This window comes from Aotus nancymaae, unplaced genomic scaffold (genome assembly GCF_030222135.1).
Source record: "Aotus nancymaae isolate 86718 unplaced genomic scaffold, 86718_ANA_hifiasm-v0.15.2.pri h1tg000003l, whole genome shotgun sequence".
Taxonomy (NCBI): Eukaryota; Metazoa; Chordata; class Mammalia; order Primates; family Aotidae; genus Aotus; species Aotus nancymaae.
The window spans coordinates 59,580,823-59,600,200 of NW_026988414.1; positions in this window are offsets into that span (position 1 = coordinate 59,580,823).

The following is a 19,378-nucleotide window of genomic DNA, read 5'->3' on the forward strand; positions in this document are numbered from 1 at the left end:
TGTATTTTTAATTTTAAATTCAAATATTCATTGCTGATACATAGAAAGCAACTGACTGTTGCATTGTAACTTTGTCTCTTGCGACCTTGGTTTACTGAATTATTAGTTTTGAAAACATGTTCGTTAATCCTTTGAGAATGGATTAAAATTTGAGAGTTGATTATACTATATTTTGATAACAAAGGCAATTTGATTGCTTTATTTTGTATCTGTATACATTGTATTGCTTTTCATGTCTTATTACACTAGGTAGAACTTCCAGTACAATTTTGAATGAAAGTGGTAAAAGAAGATATCCTTGCCTTATTTCCATTCCTAGAGGCAAAATATTTAGATTCTCACCATAAAATATTATGGTCACTGTAGGTTTTTGCAGATGTTCTTTATCAAGTTGAGAAAGTTTCCCTCAATTTCTAATCTGCTGAGAGTTTTTATCATTAATGAATATTGAATTTTATTAAATTATCTTTCAGCCTCAATTATCAATGTGAGAAATATATTGATTGATTTTTAAATATTAAAATTGCTCTGAACACCTGAAATAAATCCCACATGGGTGTGATTTGTAATCGTTTTGAAATATTTCTGAAATTTACTTGATTATATCTTGTGGAAGATTTTTTTTATCATGTTATGAGAGCTATTCCTCTATAGTTTTCCTTGTCATATTTCTATCTATTGTAGTATTACAGTATTGCTGACTTCATAGAATCAGATAGGAAGTGTTCTCTGTGCTTCTATATTCCAGAAGAATTCGTGAAAAATTGGTATCATTCCTTAAATATTTAAAATAATTCAATAGTGAAACCATTTGGCCCTGGCGTTTTGTTCTTTAGAATGATATTAGTTATTAATTATAGTTTAAAATAACCATTGGCCTATCCAGATTATCTATTTATCTCCATGTGGGTTTTGGTAGTTTGTGTCTTTCAAAGATCTAGTCCATTTCATGTAAGTTACCAAATTTGTGGGCATAAAGGGGTGTTAAAATTTTCCATTGTGATAGTGGATGTGTTTATTTCTCCTCAAAATTATATATTTTTCCTCATATAATTTTTCTTCTGTTAGTAACCTGGAATTCTGAAATCTATATCAGCAAAATAACCTTTCACGATGAAGGATAAATAAAGACTTTTTCAAATTAAAACCTAGGGAATTCTTTGCCAGTAGTTCTGCAAGAAATGTTAAAAGTTCTTCAGGGAAACAAAAGATTATATATTTCAAAAAATTGGATCTACATAAAGAAAGAAAGATTGTCAGAGATAGATTAAATGTAGGTAAAATAAAATATATTTTTAATTTTTCATCCAAAAGATAACTGTTTGAAGTAATAATAGTAACACTATATTGGATGGTTAAAACATATAGATAAGTAAATGGAATGACAGTAATGCCATAAGGAATGGGAATAGTCTGCTATAAGGTACATCACTACTGGTAAAGCAGCATAATGTTATTTAAAGGTAGACTTAGACTAGTCAAAATATATAACGTAAATAAGAGAGAACTCACCAAAAAAGTATAATTGATATGCTCAGATAGGAGATGAAGATAAATTATATAAAATATTAAATCAAAATTAGAGAGGGTAGGAAAACAAGAATAAAAGAAAAAAAATGAATAAATGCAAGACACAGAAAACAACTGCCAACATAGCAGATATTAATCCAATGAAATAATTTATAATATTAAATGTGAATTGTCTAAATATTACAATTATAGGGCAGAGATTGTCTGAATGGTTTAATACAAAAGGCAACTATATTTTGCCTACTGAAAACCCAATTTAAATATGAACATTCATATAGCTTAAAAGAAAAAATTGAAATAAGGTATAGCATACCAAAACTAATGCAAAAAAAACATAAACAACCATACTAATTGAAGATAAATCAGACTTTGAAACAAGGGAAATGATCAGGGATAAATGTAGACATTAAATATTGATAAAATAATCAACTCTCCAAGAATACAATACAATTCTTAGAGGCCAGGTGTGATGGCTGATGCCTGTAATCCTAGCACTTTGGGAGGCCAAGACATGAACTCAGGAGATTGAGAATAGTCTGAGCAACATAGTGAAACCCCGTCTCTACTAACATACAAAAAATTAGCCAGGTGTGGTGGCGTGTGCCAGTAGTTCCAGCTAGTTGGGAGGCTGAGGCAGGAGAATTGCTTGAACCTGGGAGGCAGAGGTTGCAATGAGCCAAAATCATACCACTGCACTCCAGCCTGGGTGACAAGAGCCAGTCTCCATCTCCAATCATTGTTTTTATGAAACATAGTACAACCATATGCTTGTGCATTATGTTATTTTGTGTTCTATAAGTGAATCAAATTTCACTCCATAGAGGTAATATTTTGCAAGCCTTCGCAACATATATGAATTCCTGTTTTTCTACAACCTCGTCAACAGAGTGTATTGTCAGTCTTTTGGAATTTGTCAATTTGATAAGAAATACTTTGATATCACTATGTAGTTTTATGTGTTGATTTTATAGTTACTGAGTTTAACATAATTCATTTCCATGCGGACTATTTTCCATTATTCCCCATTCACTGCACTTTGTCCTTTTTTGTTGTCAGTTTATTCTTTTTTCTCTCTTTCTCTACTTTCCAGAGCATTCTATGTGATGAGGATTATAAGCTTTGTCTGTGATATCAGTGAAAAATATTTTGTTCCAGGACTTCTTTTGGCTATTGAGTTTTCTGCAATTTAGTTTTTCTTTTTCTTTATATTTATTTTTAGATTACATAATGTATTATTACAGTTTTAAAATTACTTCTGAATTTTAAATAAAAGACTGTTTATTACTGCAGTTTTAAATTATTTCTGAATTTTAAATAAAAGATTGTTTCATTAGCATGTCATAAGTAGATGTATTTTCTTGTATCAGAGTGCAAACGTGGGTATATCAAAAAAACTTCCTTATTGATTACTATTTAGGTGCTCATCGTCTTTATTCAACATTGTGTCCATTAGATCTGAAACAAAAATAGTGTGCAGGCAGTTTATCAAGAAGTGCTCGCAGCACTTTTTGCCTGCCATCATCCACTTAAGATGTGACTTGCTCCTCCTTACCTTCCACCATGATTGTGAGGCCTCCCCAGCCATGTGGAACTGCAAGTCCAATTAAACCTCTGGGAAGTTCCTTTCTTTGAAACTACGCCCCCTTGTGGACCTGGGAAGACAATACATTCCCTCACTACCAAGGCTTGGAACATGCATCTTCTGAAGCCACAGCAGAAGCTGTACTGTGGCCCTTTTTAGCCATGGCTGGAGTGGCTGGGATGCAGGATACGAAGTCACTAGCCTGTACACAGCATAGGGACCCTGGGCCCAGCCCACAAAAGCATTTTTTCTTTCAAAACTATTTTTTCTTCCTAAGCCTCTGGGCTAATGATGGGAGGGGTTGCCATGAAAACCTCTGACATGCCCTGGAGACATTTTCCCCATTGTTTTGGGAATTAACATTTAGCTCCTCATTACTCCTGCAGATTTCTTCAGCAGGCTTGAAATTCTCCTCAGAAAATGAGATTTTTTTCTATCGCATTGTCAGGCTGCAAATTTTCTAAACTTTTATCCTCTGTGTCCCTTTTAAAACTGAATGCTTTTAACAGCACCCATTACCTCTTCAATGCTTTGCTGCCTAGAAATTTCTTCCACCAGATACCCTAAATCAACTCCCTCAAGTTCAAAGTTTCACAAATCTCTAGGGTAGGGGCAAAATGCCACCAGTCTCTGCTAAAATGTAGCAAGAGTCACCTTTACTCCAGTTGCCAACAAATGCCTCATCTTCATCTGAGACAACCTCAGCCTAGATTTCATTGTCCATGTCACTATCAGCATTTTGTTTAAAGCCATTTAACAAATATTTAGGAAGTTCCAAACTTTCCTACATCTTTCTGTCTTCTTCTGAGCCCTCCTAACTGTTCCAACCTCTGCCTGTTTCCCAATTCCAAAGTTGCTTCTCCTTTTTTGGGTATCTTTTCAGCAGCGCCCCACTCTACTGGTACCAATTTACTGCATAAGTTCATTTTCACACTGCTGATAAAGGCAGACCTGATACTGGGAAATTTACAAAAGGAAGAGGTTTAATTGGACTTGCAGTTCCACATGGTTGGGGAGACCTCACAATCATGTTGGAAGGTAAGGAGGAGCAAGTCTCAGCTTAAGTGGATGATGGCAGGCAAAAAGAGATAACTTGTGCAGGGAAACAGACTGCTAGAGTGCAGTGGCATGATCTCAGCTCGTTGCAACCTCCACCTCCTGGGTTGAAGTGATTCTCCTACCTCAGCCTCCTGAATAGCTGGGACTACAGGTAGACACCACCATGCCTGGCTAATTTTTGTATTTTTAGTAGAGACAGGGTTTCACCATATTGGCCAGGATGGTTTTGATCCTTTGACCTTGTGACCCACCCGCCTTGGCCTCCCAAAGTGTTGGGACTACAGGCATGAGCCACTGCACCTGGCCTGAACTCCTCTTTTTAAAACCATCAGATTTCATGAGGCTTATTTAATATCATGAGAACTGCACAGGAAAGACTTGCCCCCATAATTTAGTCGCTTCTCTTCAGGTTCCTCCCGTGACATGTGGGGATTGTGGGAGTTAAAATTCAAGATGAGATTTGGTTGAGGACACAGCCAAACCACATCTAATGTGTATATAAGAAAAAAGGAAAGATCTAAATCAAAAAAAAATCAAAGTTTCCATTTAGGGAACTAGAAGAAGAAGAATTTAAGAGCAGAAAAAACAAGAGAAAAAGAAATAGAGCAGAAACCAATAAAATTGAAAACAATAAAGAAAAGCAATAGAAATAATAGAAAATACATTTAGAAAATGGAAAAAATAGAGACTTTTGTAAAAATGGAAGTCACAATCTGGTCTATAAAAAGATCAGTCAAATTGATAAACTTCTAGCCAGGCTAAGTAAGAACAAAAGGAAAATACAAATCACCAATATCAGAAAAAAAGCATAGGTAATTATTATATCCTCATAGGGCTACAGATGATGAAAAATATGAAGTCACTAAGTGCAAATACCCATTAAAGGATAATAAAGGAATACTATGGGAAAATCTATGCCCCAAAATCTGATAACTTAGATGAAATGCATAAATTTATTAAAAGATACAAACTTGGTCGGGTGCGGTGGCTCACACCTGTAATCCCAGTACTTTGGGAGGCTGAGGCAGGTGGATCACCTGAGGTCAGGAGTTCGAGACCAGCCTGGTCAGCATGGTGAAATCTAGTCTCTACTGAAAATACAAAATTTAGCCAGGCATGGTGGTGGGCACCTGTAATCTCAGCTACTTGGGAGGCTGAGACAGGAGAATCTCTGGAATTCAGGAGGCAGAGGCTGCAGTGAGCTGAGATTGTGCTACTACACTCCAGCCTGGGTGACACAGCAAGACTCTGTCTCAAAAAAAAAAAATGATAAAAACTATCATAATTACATAAGGATAAATACTCTAAATCAGTCTATATTTATTAAAAAAAAAAAATCAGTAACTGATAATCTTCACGAAAGAAAGCCCCAGGCCTAAATGATTTTAACTGCTAAAATTATTTTTCTCATTTTCCAAGATTGTACTAATTCATCAATTATGAAATCACTAGTAAAGTGTTATAACCAATTCAAATAATTTTCTAAAATACACATTTACATCCTGTCAGGAACGAAAAGAATTTACAAAACATTGGTTTATTCCACAGAACAATATTTAAATACACCTTTACCAGACACAATTTGCGTTTTCTTCCTTTTTTTAAAAAAATAATGTATTTTACTGAGATGGAACCTCACTGTGCCACCAAAGCTGGAGTGCAGTGGTGTAGTTATAAATCACTGTTCTCAAACTCCTGGACTCAAGTGATTCTCCTGCCTCAACTTTCTGAGTAACTGGGACTACAGGCATGTGTCACCACACTTAGCTAACTTACAATTTGTACTTTCATGAGCAAGAAACCTTTTCATTACCATCTGTACTCTACAACTTTTATAGTCTTAAAAAGGCTTAAAGGAAGTAAAAGGCAGAGATAACCTGACAGGTGTACAAACTGAGACATAATCATTTTTGCTCTTTTCAATGGCTCTCTCAATTTCTTTCTGACATATATTAAGAATAGGTGAGAGCTCTTTCAGAAGCTCAAATTTGTTATAGAAAATAATAGTTTACACTTTTTCAAATATTTTGGAAGCAATATATACATACTTCATTTTTTCAGTGAATCACCTTTCAAGGCCACTACCACCATCTACCACTAACATGGCTCTGAATTGTCCCTCATTAATGCACTGCAGAAGTGAAGGTGATGCACCTTCCCAAAACCTGAGAAATTAATGTTCAGGCACCCTCATGTAAGTACTGGCAGGGTTCTTACGTTTATGAAGTGGGAATACCTCTGTCCAAACTGAGCTCCAACCTAATTTATACAGGGAGATCCAAAGCCATACTCTGCAGGATCGTAGCATCTTAGAGAACTGACTTTAATTGGATTATCCTTTCTTTCTAACTCAAACTTAAGGTATTGAGGATCAAGTTTAACGGCCATAGCAATGACAGGAAATGATAGACAGATCCAACCTTCTTTGACAATCTTGAAAGCCTCCTGTTTGTGATAGTATTCTACTCATCCATCTATCTATTCATCTAAACTTTTAATAATTAATACTAGGATAAGCTTAGTATTAAGGCTAAATCACTGGAATAAGCTTATCACAATCCAGCAGAAAATTCCTAAATGCTGTCACTTGATACCTTTCCGGGGAGTTCTCTCTCCCAATCCAAGGAAATGTCATGGTGTCATGGAAGCAGCAGGGGGCTGAAAAGAAAGAAACTCAAACTCCTTAGCTTTCTTCCTCATCAGGCACCTTACTATCATCTGTGAAACACAGACACTTAACTTTCTACCACTTGATTGTGATAACTAGGGCTGCAGATGATGAAAAACATGAAATCACTAAGTGCAAATTCTTTTAAGGCACAATGTTAACCTTTGTCTAAAACTCAGGCCAATTGCTGGTCACATTTACTTTCTCCCTCACACTTACAATTCTTTTTTCCAAATCAGTAATTTGTGAAAAAATTCTTTCTTTATTCTTTATTATTGGTGTACTTCCCATAGCATCTTCTTATTATAATTAATATTATATTATCCTAATCATGCTTAACCTACTTATAGCTCATTAACATAAACACTCAGGGCTACAATGACCTAATCTTTTCTCTACTTTTTCTATATTCTTAACACAAATGATTTAATATATTTCTATAATTTTTAATATTTCTTGAGATATATCCGTCAATCATTTAAGGGAGAAATTATATCAATTCTCCACAATTTTTTTGAGAGATTACAAACAGAATGAACACTTTCCAATTCATTCTATGAGGCCAGCATTGCCCTGAACAAAACCAGATACACATTAAAAAAAAAAGAAAAGTTTCAGAGCAGTATCTTTAATGAACCTAGATTCAAAAATCCACAAAAATATTACTAAATTGAATCTAAAAGTGTACAAAATTTCAAAAATATGTTACTCCATCTAAAGGCCAAATTGTCTCTTGGTCTTAACAGCAGTTCCTGTTATTTTTTTTTTCTTTTTTTCTTGCAGGTAAACATATGTTTACCTAAAATAAGGCTTGGAATGGAAACACCACGAAGATGACAAATAAAAAACAAAATAACAAATATTACCTAGTTTGTGAATAAGTTAAAATAACAAATTTTTACTGAGACTCTGTAAACAAATTAAGTAAACTTATATGCCACTAAAATAAAAGACAACTAAATTAATTCTGTTCTATTTGGCTCCATAACAACTCAGCATTTTTTAAAAATTCATAATATATGTTGTTACAAAATATACATCAGGAATATCAAATATAGAAAACAATTTTAAACTTATTTTAATGGTGTGCTTAGAAATTAGTAAGTTTTTTGAAGCAGATACTGAATAAAGAAAGTTTTCTTTCTTTGGTTTTGTTTTCTTTTGAGACAGAGTTTCATTTGTCACTCAGGCTGGAGTGCAGTGGTACGATCTCAGCTCACTGCAACCTCTGGCCTCCCAGATTCAAGCAATTCTGTGCCTTAGCCTCTCGAGTAGCTGCGATTATAGGTGCATGTCACCATGCCCAGCTAATTTTTGTATTTTAAATAGAGACAGGGTTTAACCATGTTCACCAAGGTGGTCTCGAACTCTGGACCTCAAGTGATTCACCTGCCTCGGCCTCCGAAAGTGCTAGGATTACGGGCATGGTATGCCTGGTCCTAAAGGAAGTGATCGACACCATTATCTTCACAAGAGATTCACAGGTGCATTTTGCTATATGCCCAACTGAAATTTATTAATCTTCTATATGGGACTTGGAGATACAGCTATATTTGCTTTAGTTTAATCTTACCACTAAGCCAATTAGATAATGTTACCACAAATTCTATGGAAGTAGAAAAGCCTAGTGAGAATTTAAATATATTTCCTAAAATCACACAACTAAGTGGAGGGCAATAATATTAATTTAGGACTAACAACAACAAAAGAAAACCTGGCTCCATTCAAAAAGTTAGATTTGTGAAAGCATTAAGTATTAAGAAATCAAGGCAAACTTCTAAACCAGATCAAGGGTGGACATCTTTGCTGGATCACACCATAAAAATTTTCCTTAACTCAAGGTCCTTTTCTGTAATGCAACTTAATCTTTGTGCAGAATTCAACTGGATTTCACTGTTTTGCCTGTGGAAATTGAGGTTTGGGGATCTGGGAGAACTGACTCCATGATGGCACCCTGGCAACCTTGTACATCTCTACATGTACTACATAGGCAAGTCTTAACTGTGATTGATATAGGTCTTGGACAGAATGCCTTGTGATCCTTATGGAACATTGCATCATGGGAAATTTGTGCATAGAAATTATAATAATTTTCTACCTTCCTTTCTATTCTCCTGGGAGATTGTCATGAAGCATTTTTCATAGCCCTGGTTTCTGAAGATGTATGAGTCTGTTGGCTTCCACTCTTCAGGTTACAGCTGAAAGCTCTAAGATTGCTTAGCTACAGCATGGCGTCATGTCTTCAGCAACAGAGTCCCAACATTCATATTATATTGTCATGTCATATGCCCCCTTTTGTTTCTATGCCATTCTGTAAGATAAATTATATGGAGAGCAGGCACCTTTGTTTTTCTTGCTTTTTGCTATGTAGCTACAGAATAGTCTTTGTCAATTTAAAAAGGTCTTGTCCTCTCTTTACTGGCCAAATCAGTCAGCTTTGCCTTGAAAAGGAACCAGCACAAGAAAATGATGATACTCTGGCTACTGCTGTTATTGTGACTAGTAACTGTTCTTTGATGCAGAAAAGAACAGTTTGATGTCTCTTCTGCTGGCATTCATGAAACTGTTGCAGGCACATTTGTTGGGTTGCAAGTACTGTAAAATGTTAGATCTTTCAGAGTTCCGGACAATGACATTGGCTTGAATTGTGTCACATATGTACCCACAGCTGGATAATGACTAGGGAGAAGATATTTGTGTATATGCTTCAATTTCCCTAAAAAACATAACAGAGGAAATTAGTATAAAGGCCTAACTAACGTTAATTAGTAACATGATTAAGATATGGAGTAAAATTCATAACTCTTACCACAGTCTCTTTATTCATCTTTTTACCTAACACTTTTTTAAAAAAATTAAAGAAACCCTATTTCAATTAGATAAATAGTTGACTGTTTTCAATAAACAGAGTCTAGAGGGTATCAAGAAGTATGTTTCAGAGCATTTAAAAACACTTTGGTTTCTTTCCTCTACACGTAGGAAGTCATTAGATGTTGAAGTTGGGAGCACTTAAACTGTTTTGAGACTTTAAAATACAGATGTTGAAAAGAGTTATTAGTTTAAAAAATGATCCTTTTAGGAGTTAAATGTACTTCAGTGCTAATTATAACTTTTAATGATTGTAAAATGCCCTAGGAGACTTTAATGAAGAAGACCGCAGGACTACATTTCCACTGTAAATTTTCCTTTTCCATACACAGTGTAAGGATAAGAGAAATGTGTTTGAAAACCCAAAGGACAGAGCTAATTGTGTAAAGTTCACTAAATGTTAACAATTTCTCAGTGACCCAGGAGTCATGTAAGGGAATTGCAGACACATTCTGAGAAATCTTCGGCAGTATTAGTCCTCTAATGTTAAAAAATGGGCTGAGAAAAATTGAAACACTGATAATGCATACCTAGCCTATAATAGATGTTACTTGAATCAAAAATACTGAGAAAAGACACAATAAGTTGCAATTATATTAGGAGAACCTCCTGATTATTTCTAATTGACTTACTGAAACTGTGTGGTTTGCCAGCAATGTACTTCTAAGTTAAAATTACTCACAAAATCTGGAAAGTCAGAGTCAGTGGCACCATAAGTTATAAGTTACATAATGATTAGTCAAAGTAATTTTCCTTGAAAACATTATGTCTTATACTGTACTCAGAATACTTAACTGAATTGCTTCATACAATGGTTCATTTGTACTCAATCACTTCACACTTCAGTTCTTTGCTCTCTTGTGGTTGCTGCAGTTCAAGAGGCTAAGTGGTGCTATTTCTCTTAATTGTTGTCAAATGTAAGCATCATGTTATGGCTAGAAGAATACAGTGTTCTTTCTTTTGGAAATAGGACAAGGCACTTTTCAAGGTAACTTATCTCTTCCACAAAATTAAATGACTTGGCCAAATTAGGTAATTTATCTCCAAAATTGATCACTTCAGGTGAGTTGTGTATTTTCTGCTTTACTTAACCACTCATTCTTGACATTAGAGATAGGGGTTTCAATTTGTTAATGATCCTTAGGATTTTCAAAGAAATTTCATATGGATTCTTTTCTATTTTTAATTTTAGATCTATAAAATTATTATATAAGTATATTGGGAGGGAAAAAATGCAATTTATGGATGTGAGGACTAAGCTCTGATTTTTGTCTTGCCCAAGTTTCTATCTAAAAGGTCTGGGGAGTCATGCCCTACAAATTTTCATCAGATGGATTTTATTTAACCCTGTATATCAAGACTTACTTTTCAATCTAACTCTGGCATAAAAAAGAAGAAAATCAAAATGTTTCACCCCAAAATATATTTCCTTTCCATATCTTGAAATTGCCCTACAAAGTCTCTTGTGGGAAGTGATGGATCTGGCTAAGCATCTTCCTGACACTTTCAGCAAATTGGAAAACCCATGGAGGGTTTCTATCTTACTAAAAGATATTTCAGAAAATCTGTATTCACTGAAGATGACGATATTTGGGTCTACTAACATTGAGACTGAACTGAGGCCCAGCAGTAATTTGAATGTATTATCCTCTGAAGATTCAACTACTGAGCAGTACAACAGAAACAAATAAAAGAACATAAAGATTTTATTAACATTGAAGATGAAACATGGGACCCAATACTTGATCATTTAGCTAAACATGATGGAGAAGATGTCCTTGGAAATACAATTAAACAAAAAGAAGATGGATTTGAAGATGGAGTAGAAGATAATAAATTGAAAAAGAATATGGAAAGAGCTTGTTTGATGTCATTAGATATTACAGAACATGATCTCCACATTTTGGAACAGCAGGCTCAGGAAGAATATCTTAGTGATACTGCTTATAAATCTACTGAGTGTTTATCTCCCATTGATAATGAAAAGGATACATCCTACACAATTGAGAGCAATGAAGATTTAGAAATGGAGATGCTTAAGCATTTATCTCCCAATGATAATGAAAATGATACATCCTACATAATTGAGAGTGATGAAGATCTAGAAATGGAGATGCTTAAGAATTGAGGCCATGAAGCTACAAATGTCCTGGGCTCATTTCTATCACAGACCACTGGATCAATTTGCAGCCGCAGAACACTCCCCTCCAGAAGAAACCTCAACTGTGGAGCCCCCTTCTTCGCCCCAGTTCAGCAGAAAGTAGTTAGAGCAGTCGTCGCCTGTGTCCCAACAGCAGCAGTTGGACTTTCCTTTTCAGAGGGGAGTACTCAGGGACTGTGTTAGAGGAACTTCCAGGGTCAGCTAGGGGCTTTGTTCCCAGTGCAGGAATTTTCCAGCCTCTGTCTCCTAAAGGTGGAGGCTCAGTGACTCAGGGTTTTAAAACAGTAACCAGTCTAGTAAAGGATTCAAAGATCAACTGATCCAGAGAAAGTTTGAAAAAAAACCTTTTCATTGGATGAGAACAAGAAAGGGGAGGGAATAACTCAGGGGTATAAGCTCCAGCTGTGCAAGCCTGCAGTGGAACCCCCTCTGGGTCCCCTTCCATGGCATGGAAGCTATCTTTTCACTCTGCCTAATAAACCACACTACTGCACAAAACAAAAAAAAAAACAACAACCACCAAAAAAACCCTTCTCCCCTTTGTTTTGTTTCCTGCCTGGATCCAGGAGATAATCAACCCAAGAGCCAGGCACCCTTCTAAGTCCAATAAATAACAATTTGCAACATGTTCTCTCTAAAGTCTGCTATCTAAGAGCTTCCTCTGCACAATAAAGTTTGGTTTCCAGAATTTGTTATCTTCAACTTGAACATTTCTTTCTGTTGATCCCAGGTCTTTAGACAAACTCAATTAATTGTAAACCAGAAAATGTTTAAATTTACCTATAACCTGGAAGCCTCCACTTTGAGTTGTCCCACCTTTCTAAACCAAACCAATGTATTACTTAAATGTATTCGATTGATGTCTCATGCCTTCCTAAAATATATAAAACCAAGTCGTACCCCAACTACCTTGGGCGCACATTCTCAGGACCTCCTGAGGGTTGTGTCATGGGCCATGGTCACTCATATTTGGTTCAGAATAAATCTCTTCAAATATTTTACAGAGTTTAACTCTTTTTGTCAACAGATGTGTTAAGTAGTTTTAATGAATCTTTCATTTTCAAATATTTATCTGTCTGTGAATGGTAGCAGAAATGGAAATTCAAACTGAACAATGACATGGTCAGCAAAATCTCTAAGATGAATAAGCTTATTACTACCACAGGCCCTTGGCCTTGTTTTTGCCAAAAGTTTGTAGAACTGTTGTGAAGTTTCTACCCTAAATCAATGAATCAGGAAACCTAAGTAATTATATATTAACTGCAACAATTTAATGAAGACTTAATATACAGGAACTTTTCTAAAGGCCCTCCAGCAATATTAGGACTCTAAACCAGTGAACTAGATTTATAAATTTATAAATTTATGGCTATAAACAAGTTGTATATTTCAGTTTCTACAATTCCTACACTAAGGATGAAGTATAAAAAAAGATTTTTCTATAGTTAAAACAATCCATTAATAGCATTAATTTGAAAAACATCTAAAATAATCTTCTGATAAAGTAAAGGTATAGTCCTTCAAAAATATCTTAGGATAATTACACCCACATCACTGAATATGTGGTCTATTATAGACATGGTTCTTCAAAACAAAAGTATCAACTCAATGCAATAAAAATCAAGAAATAGGTATAATGATAATTTTATGTTATTTAACATCTGAAAATAAATGGAGAAATGGTGGCTACTGGTTCATGGTAATTGCCTATATCTTATAATTATATTCATATATGAGGACCCTATATAAGAAAAGCAGGAAATTATAAATAAAGTCAAAATATATTAATCCAAATAATTATGATAAGTTCAAATTATTCTGTAGTTATATATTTATTAAGAATGTTTATACAGATTAAGAATAAAATGTTATCTTTTCATTCTTGTAGAATTCTGATATGGTGGCTATATGACTTGCTTTAATTAAAGCTAAATTTTGTGCAGGGCTTGGAGGCTTATGCCTGTAATCTCAGCATTTTGAGAGGCTGAGGCGGGTGGATCATGAGGTCAGGAGTTTGAGACCAGCCTGACCAACATGGTGAAACACTGTCTCTACTAAAAATACAAAAATTAGCTGGGTGTGGTGGTGCAAACCTATAATTTCAGCTACTTGGGAGTGTAAGGCCAGTGCCTCCTTGGGAGCCAAATGGAGACACCCTTCTCTCTCCGTGCCCAAAAACTACGTCATCATTCTGAGCGCATTGCTCACCATTTGCCCTCTCCACACGGGCTCCCCCTTGCCCATTTCCGCATTCCAATCTCAGCCCTGCACTCACCAGAAATTTTGAAAAGGCCCGCCAATAACCTGCCCTATGGTAGCTCCCCCGTACGTCCTTGGCCAGCCCCTCGTCTGTGCTCACTCCCTTCATACCCAATGGAAATGCCCCCACTTTGTTCACCTCACCCGTCCCCAGTCTTTTAATACCCAATAGAACTACCTTGTCTTTGCTTCCCCCATAGTCAATCAGCTACCTCTACTCCCTATAAAACCCCACGCCCCAAGAAGAGAAGCGCGACTTCTCTGGCCCCTCCTGTCAGACCGTAGAACCTCGCCCAGGAGCTGATTAAATTTCTTTATTCCAATAACTGGCCTCAGTTGCTTCATTTAAATCTCAGTTGCTTCATTCAAACCTTACAGGGAGGATGAGCCAGGATAATTGCTTGAATCTAGGAGACAGAGGTTGCAGTTAACCAAGATCACACCACTGTGCTCCATCCTGAGTGGCAGCACAAGACTACATCTTGAAAAAACAAAATACAAAACAAAAACCTAAATTTTGTTTTAAAAGTTTTTCAAAGTAAATATGCTGATAAACCAATCAGGTTTTAGAAGATTAAGGGGTGGATAACCATGGAATGCAAGACACAGACCTATGAAATGTTGTCTTCATGTTGAAAATTTGCATACATTCTGAAAATGTCTATTCAGTGCCTACTATACTATGTTTACAGATAATAAACACACTGGCTTTCCAGAAAGTGATGGAAAATGTAGTTTTTCTTTCCTACTCTGAAGTTCATGAAGTTAATTTATGAAGGACGTTTCTGATTTTCTTTCATTTTCATATTTTTATTCATTTATCTTCTCACCAACTTATTTCTTGCTTGTTTGTTGGGTTTGTTGTTACATGTGTTTGTGTTATTGTTTCTTATTGCTACATTTTTTAACTTTATTCCACTTTCATGCTTTACAAAGACAAAAACAATTTTCTAGGCTCTATATGAGAATAATGAGGTATATTCTCTAAGTCCTTTAGAGATCTTAAAAATTTTTCACATTTGTCAGAAAAGAGCATTTACAATAACATATTTTTTTCTTTATAATTCATGGATTCCAGCATAATATGGTGCATTAATTTGAAAGACCCCCTTTCATGGGTAGAAGGATGAAGAGAGGGATTCAGAGACCTAGCTTTATCAGATATCAGATGACTAGAAAAAAAATCCTACTCTCTTTGGACCTAGAATCTAAAGGTTGAAAAAGAGAAAGACCTGCTAACCTATCTAGTTTTTTTTTTTAATGGGCTGGATTAGAAAGGCTAAAAATAAATATGGTATATATTTAGATATTCACTGCTCTTAAATGTATTATCTCTGATTTTTTATCCCTTCCCCAAGCATATATTAGTAAATTTCTATAATTAGAAAAATGTGTCTTTAATTATTAAAAAGTCCAGTCTAATACAAAGTAGAATATCACATAATGCCAATGATTTCTCCCCTCCTCATCTTATTTCTTTCCTGTGATTCAGTAATCATGTGCAGCAAAGCGAAGCTTGGCCAATTATTTAACATTCCTTTTTTACTTCCTCTCTTCTCCCTGTTATTCAAAGGTCATGGTTGGTAGAGGACAGAAGAAAGGATGCTAAAGTCATCTTGTTTACCTGGTGCTGTTTTAATGATCTCTTTGTAGGATATTTCCCTGGTCATCAGGCCTGCTATTATTGTAGACGTTCACATGATTTCTCCACTGCATTTGCGGTTACTTTAAGAACTCTCTGCAATAACATACTGCATTATACTCTGACAATAGACACGATCTCTCCTACTCATCTTATGATACCACACTTACTCTCAAGGTATGCTCTTGGTGGTATGCCACACAGAACTTCTTACTGCTGCAGTTTCTCTACCTAGAATGACCCTTCTAAATTGGGTCCTTCAACATTGACTCAAGCTATCTACTTCATAGGAGTTCACTTACCCCAAAGAAGACGACATATTCTAGTTCTGCTAAAACGATGAAAATGCAATTTATCTAAATGACAGTTAATTTCTTCATTATATTTTTGCAAGCTACAACAGTTCACCTTTAGTTTTCAAATTTTTCATTTTCACTTTGCAATCATGAATCAGAGTGTATTTTCACAATGTCTCAATTTCCAAAGTGCACACATCCTTCTTTCCCCAAAAGTCTCTCATTACATGTGGTAGGCTGAAAATGCACCCCCCACCCCCAAGAGATATCTATGTCCTAATTCTCAGACCCTGTAAATGTGTTACTTTATATGAAGAAGAGACTTGGCAGATGTGATTAAATTAATAATCTTGAAATGAGTGGATTATCTTGGTAGGTCCAATGTTATCACAGTGTCCTTATAAGAAGAAAGCAGAAGGGTCAGTGAAAAAGAAGGAGTTGGAAGTAGAGATCAGAGTGATATGAACATGAGCCAATGAATGTGCCAGCTTCTTTTCTTAGAAAAAGACAAGGAATAGATTCTTTCCTAGATTATCCTGAAGAAAAGCATCTCTGAAACACTATGATTTTAGCCCTATATGACTCAATTCAGATTTCTCGCTTCCAAAACTATGAAATAATAAATTTATATTACTTCAAGCAATTATGTTTGTAGCAATGTGTTATGGCAGCAATAGACAACAAATATGAAACACTTCACTGAAGAAACTATGTGGAGATAGTTCTATAATTTTGTAACCCAGCAATTCTGTAACATGACACTAAATTGCCAGGCTTTTTTTTAAAATACTTTTTTAATACCGATAATCTATTTATCTACCTTTTGGGAAGGAGAAATAATAAGTCAAAGTGTCCTCTATGCTTAAAATTTTTCAACGAACTTCCTGAATTTCTGGTTTCCTTTTAAGAAGTTCAATGGTAAGAAAAAGATGAAGCCTCCAATTTCAGTTCTTCCCCTGGTACTTTCTGCATAAGTATGTTTAGGACTTTTCAATAATTTTAGAGTATCTATAAATCGTATCTCCAACAAATTAATGGCATTCATGATTTTTCAGGAAGAGGTGTAGACAGTGAAGGGAATCATAAAAGATAATTTATGATCCTAGGTTCGTAAACCAACCAGAATTTGAGGACTCTGACAAACAAGAGGGAGGAGCCCCTATTAGAAACAAGAAAAGAAAGTGAATAGACAGGGTCCCTTGAGAGAGGCCGTGAACTTCCCATGAAGGCTGTAGTCATTCCAAGGTGAACCATAGAGATGGAACCAGAGGAATAAATCACCTAACCTCACTCTATTTCCTCTGCATCTGTTAGTATCTCCCACTGGCTAAAATGAAACAGGAGTCAGAAGGCAAGAGAATCTAATATGTTTCACATAGGATAGAGAGGAAAATGAAGAAAGATGGAGAAGGCTGGGGGAGCAGATGGGAGAATCCAACACAGAGTCCTTATGAACACACTTTTCTAAGCTTCTGCTTTCATCCAAAATTCTGGAAAGCAGGGGAAACACACTATGACAATGTAACCAATAATTACCACAATGGGATATGTTATAATAAAAATATAAATAAATCCCTAAGGAAACATAGAGAAAAATTTAACTCCATCTGGTGACACAAGGTAGGTCTTTTTAGAATAGAAAATATTTTTCATTTGCAGTGATTGTTGAGGGTGAGTTGGTATACCTCAAGTGAATCATGAGAAAGGCCTCATTTTATAGAGGATAGTTTCTATTAGGCTTCATAACTAAAACAGAAAACTGGAGTGCTGAGCTTGACTTTTTATTTAATTTCTGATGTCTCTGTCTCCAAATAAAATTCTATTCTCTTTTATTTTTCCTTTTAGTCTCACTCCATTTTTGAGATTTGAACGCTGACCCCTTTTCAGCCCCACTCTTTCCCCTTGCCCTCTTTCCCTACATATGAGCAAATAGACAAGAATGCCTGCTTGTTCCCTTCCTCTCTCCCTTGAACTAGGGAGGAAGTTCAAACCATGCAAACTTCAGCCCACTGAACCTTCACTCTATCCCTCCCCCATTCACAGTGAGAACAGATACTTGTCACTCCCTTCAATCAAGCCACTTCAAATCAGCTTGGGTGATGACCTGCCTGTCCTTAGAAAGCCTCAATACATGAGTAAGAAATTCTTTCACATCTTATTGGTACATGTATAATGTCATCAGTCTCAATATGCAGTTTAATTCAGGATGAGATCAGATTGCTCTTACACTCTGTGGACAACCACAAAATACACACATTCAGCAAAAACAATAGTTTGGAGGAAAATAGACTTAGAACTTTATCTTTTAAAAGACAAATAATGAATTTTAAGTTGATATGTCTAAATAAAAGAAAATTACTGAAGAATAATTAGGACTTTGTTATTCGTGTTTAGGGCATACAAGAGAGACTTAAACACTTTTATTTTACCATTGCACTGAGAATCAAAATTATAATTCCAGTTATTAATTCAATGTTCCCAAATATCAAATGCTTCGTCAGCCTTCATATATTCAGAATCTTGCCCTCACACCAAGGTATCCTACCCTACTTGCTCCCTGGCTCTTTCATGTTCTCAATTAGGTTCCAGAAATATTGTTTTTCTATCTCAATTTCAACAGAGTGGTTAATAATTCAAATTTTTTGCTAAAGATTCCCAAATTCCCTCTTGCAATTATTCACTGGTTTTATGATTAGGTCAGATTCATTGTAAAAGGAAAGACTGAGCAATCTTGATTACTAAACAATGTGATGACTGACACACTGGTAAAGAGTCAAGGAAGGGGGTTAGAATCTTTATATGTGTGTGTAGATCTCTCCCTAAAACTAAAACAACTCCAGCAATTTTGACAGCTACAAACTTAAGCACAATCATTTTCTTTATCTGGGTGAGAGCACCCCTGGGCTATTTATTTCCAACACTGACCCCTTTTCTTACTTCTATCTCAGAACATCCCTAGTCCTCCTTCCAGTCTCTTTTATATTAGCTTGTGCTGACTAATATTGCTACATTGTTTACACTTTAGCAGTCGGAACATTTGGATTTTGCACAGAGGGAAAATGATGCTTTAAACTTCTTGGCCCAGGACCATTGTGAAATGATTGCTCGGTTACTCAATTGCTTTCCTGACCAATGAAATTCATTTACTCCTTTTCTATTGTTCTTCATTTTTCTCTCTTTTCTTGTTTTTAACATAGGAATATTAGCTTTATTGTCTCTTCCTCAGTAGTTTCTTGTAGAGTTTCACTAGTCAATGTTGTTATTGCTTAGATCCGTTAAAGATCCTGTAATGCTGGTAGTTATTTATATTTTA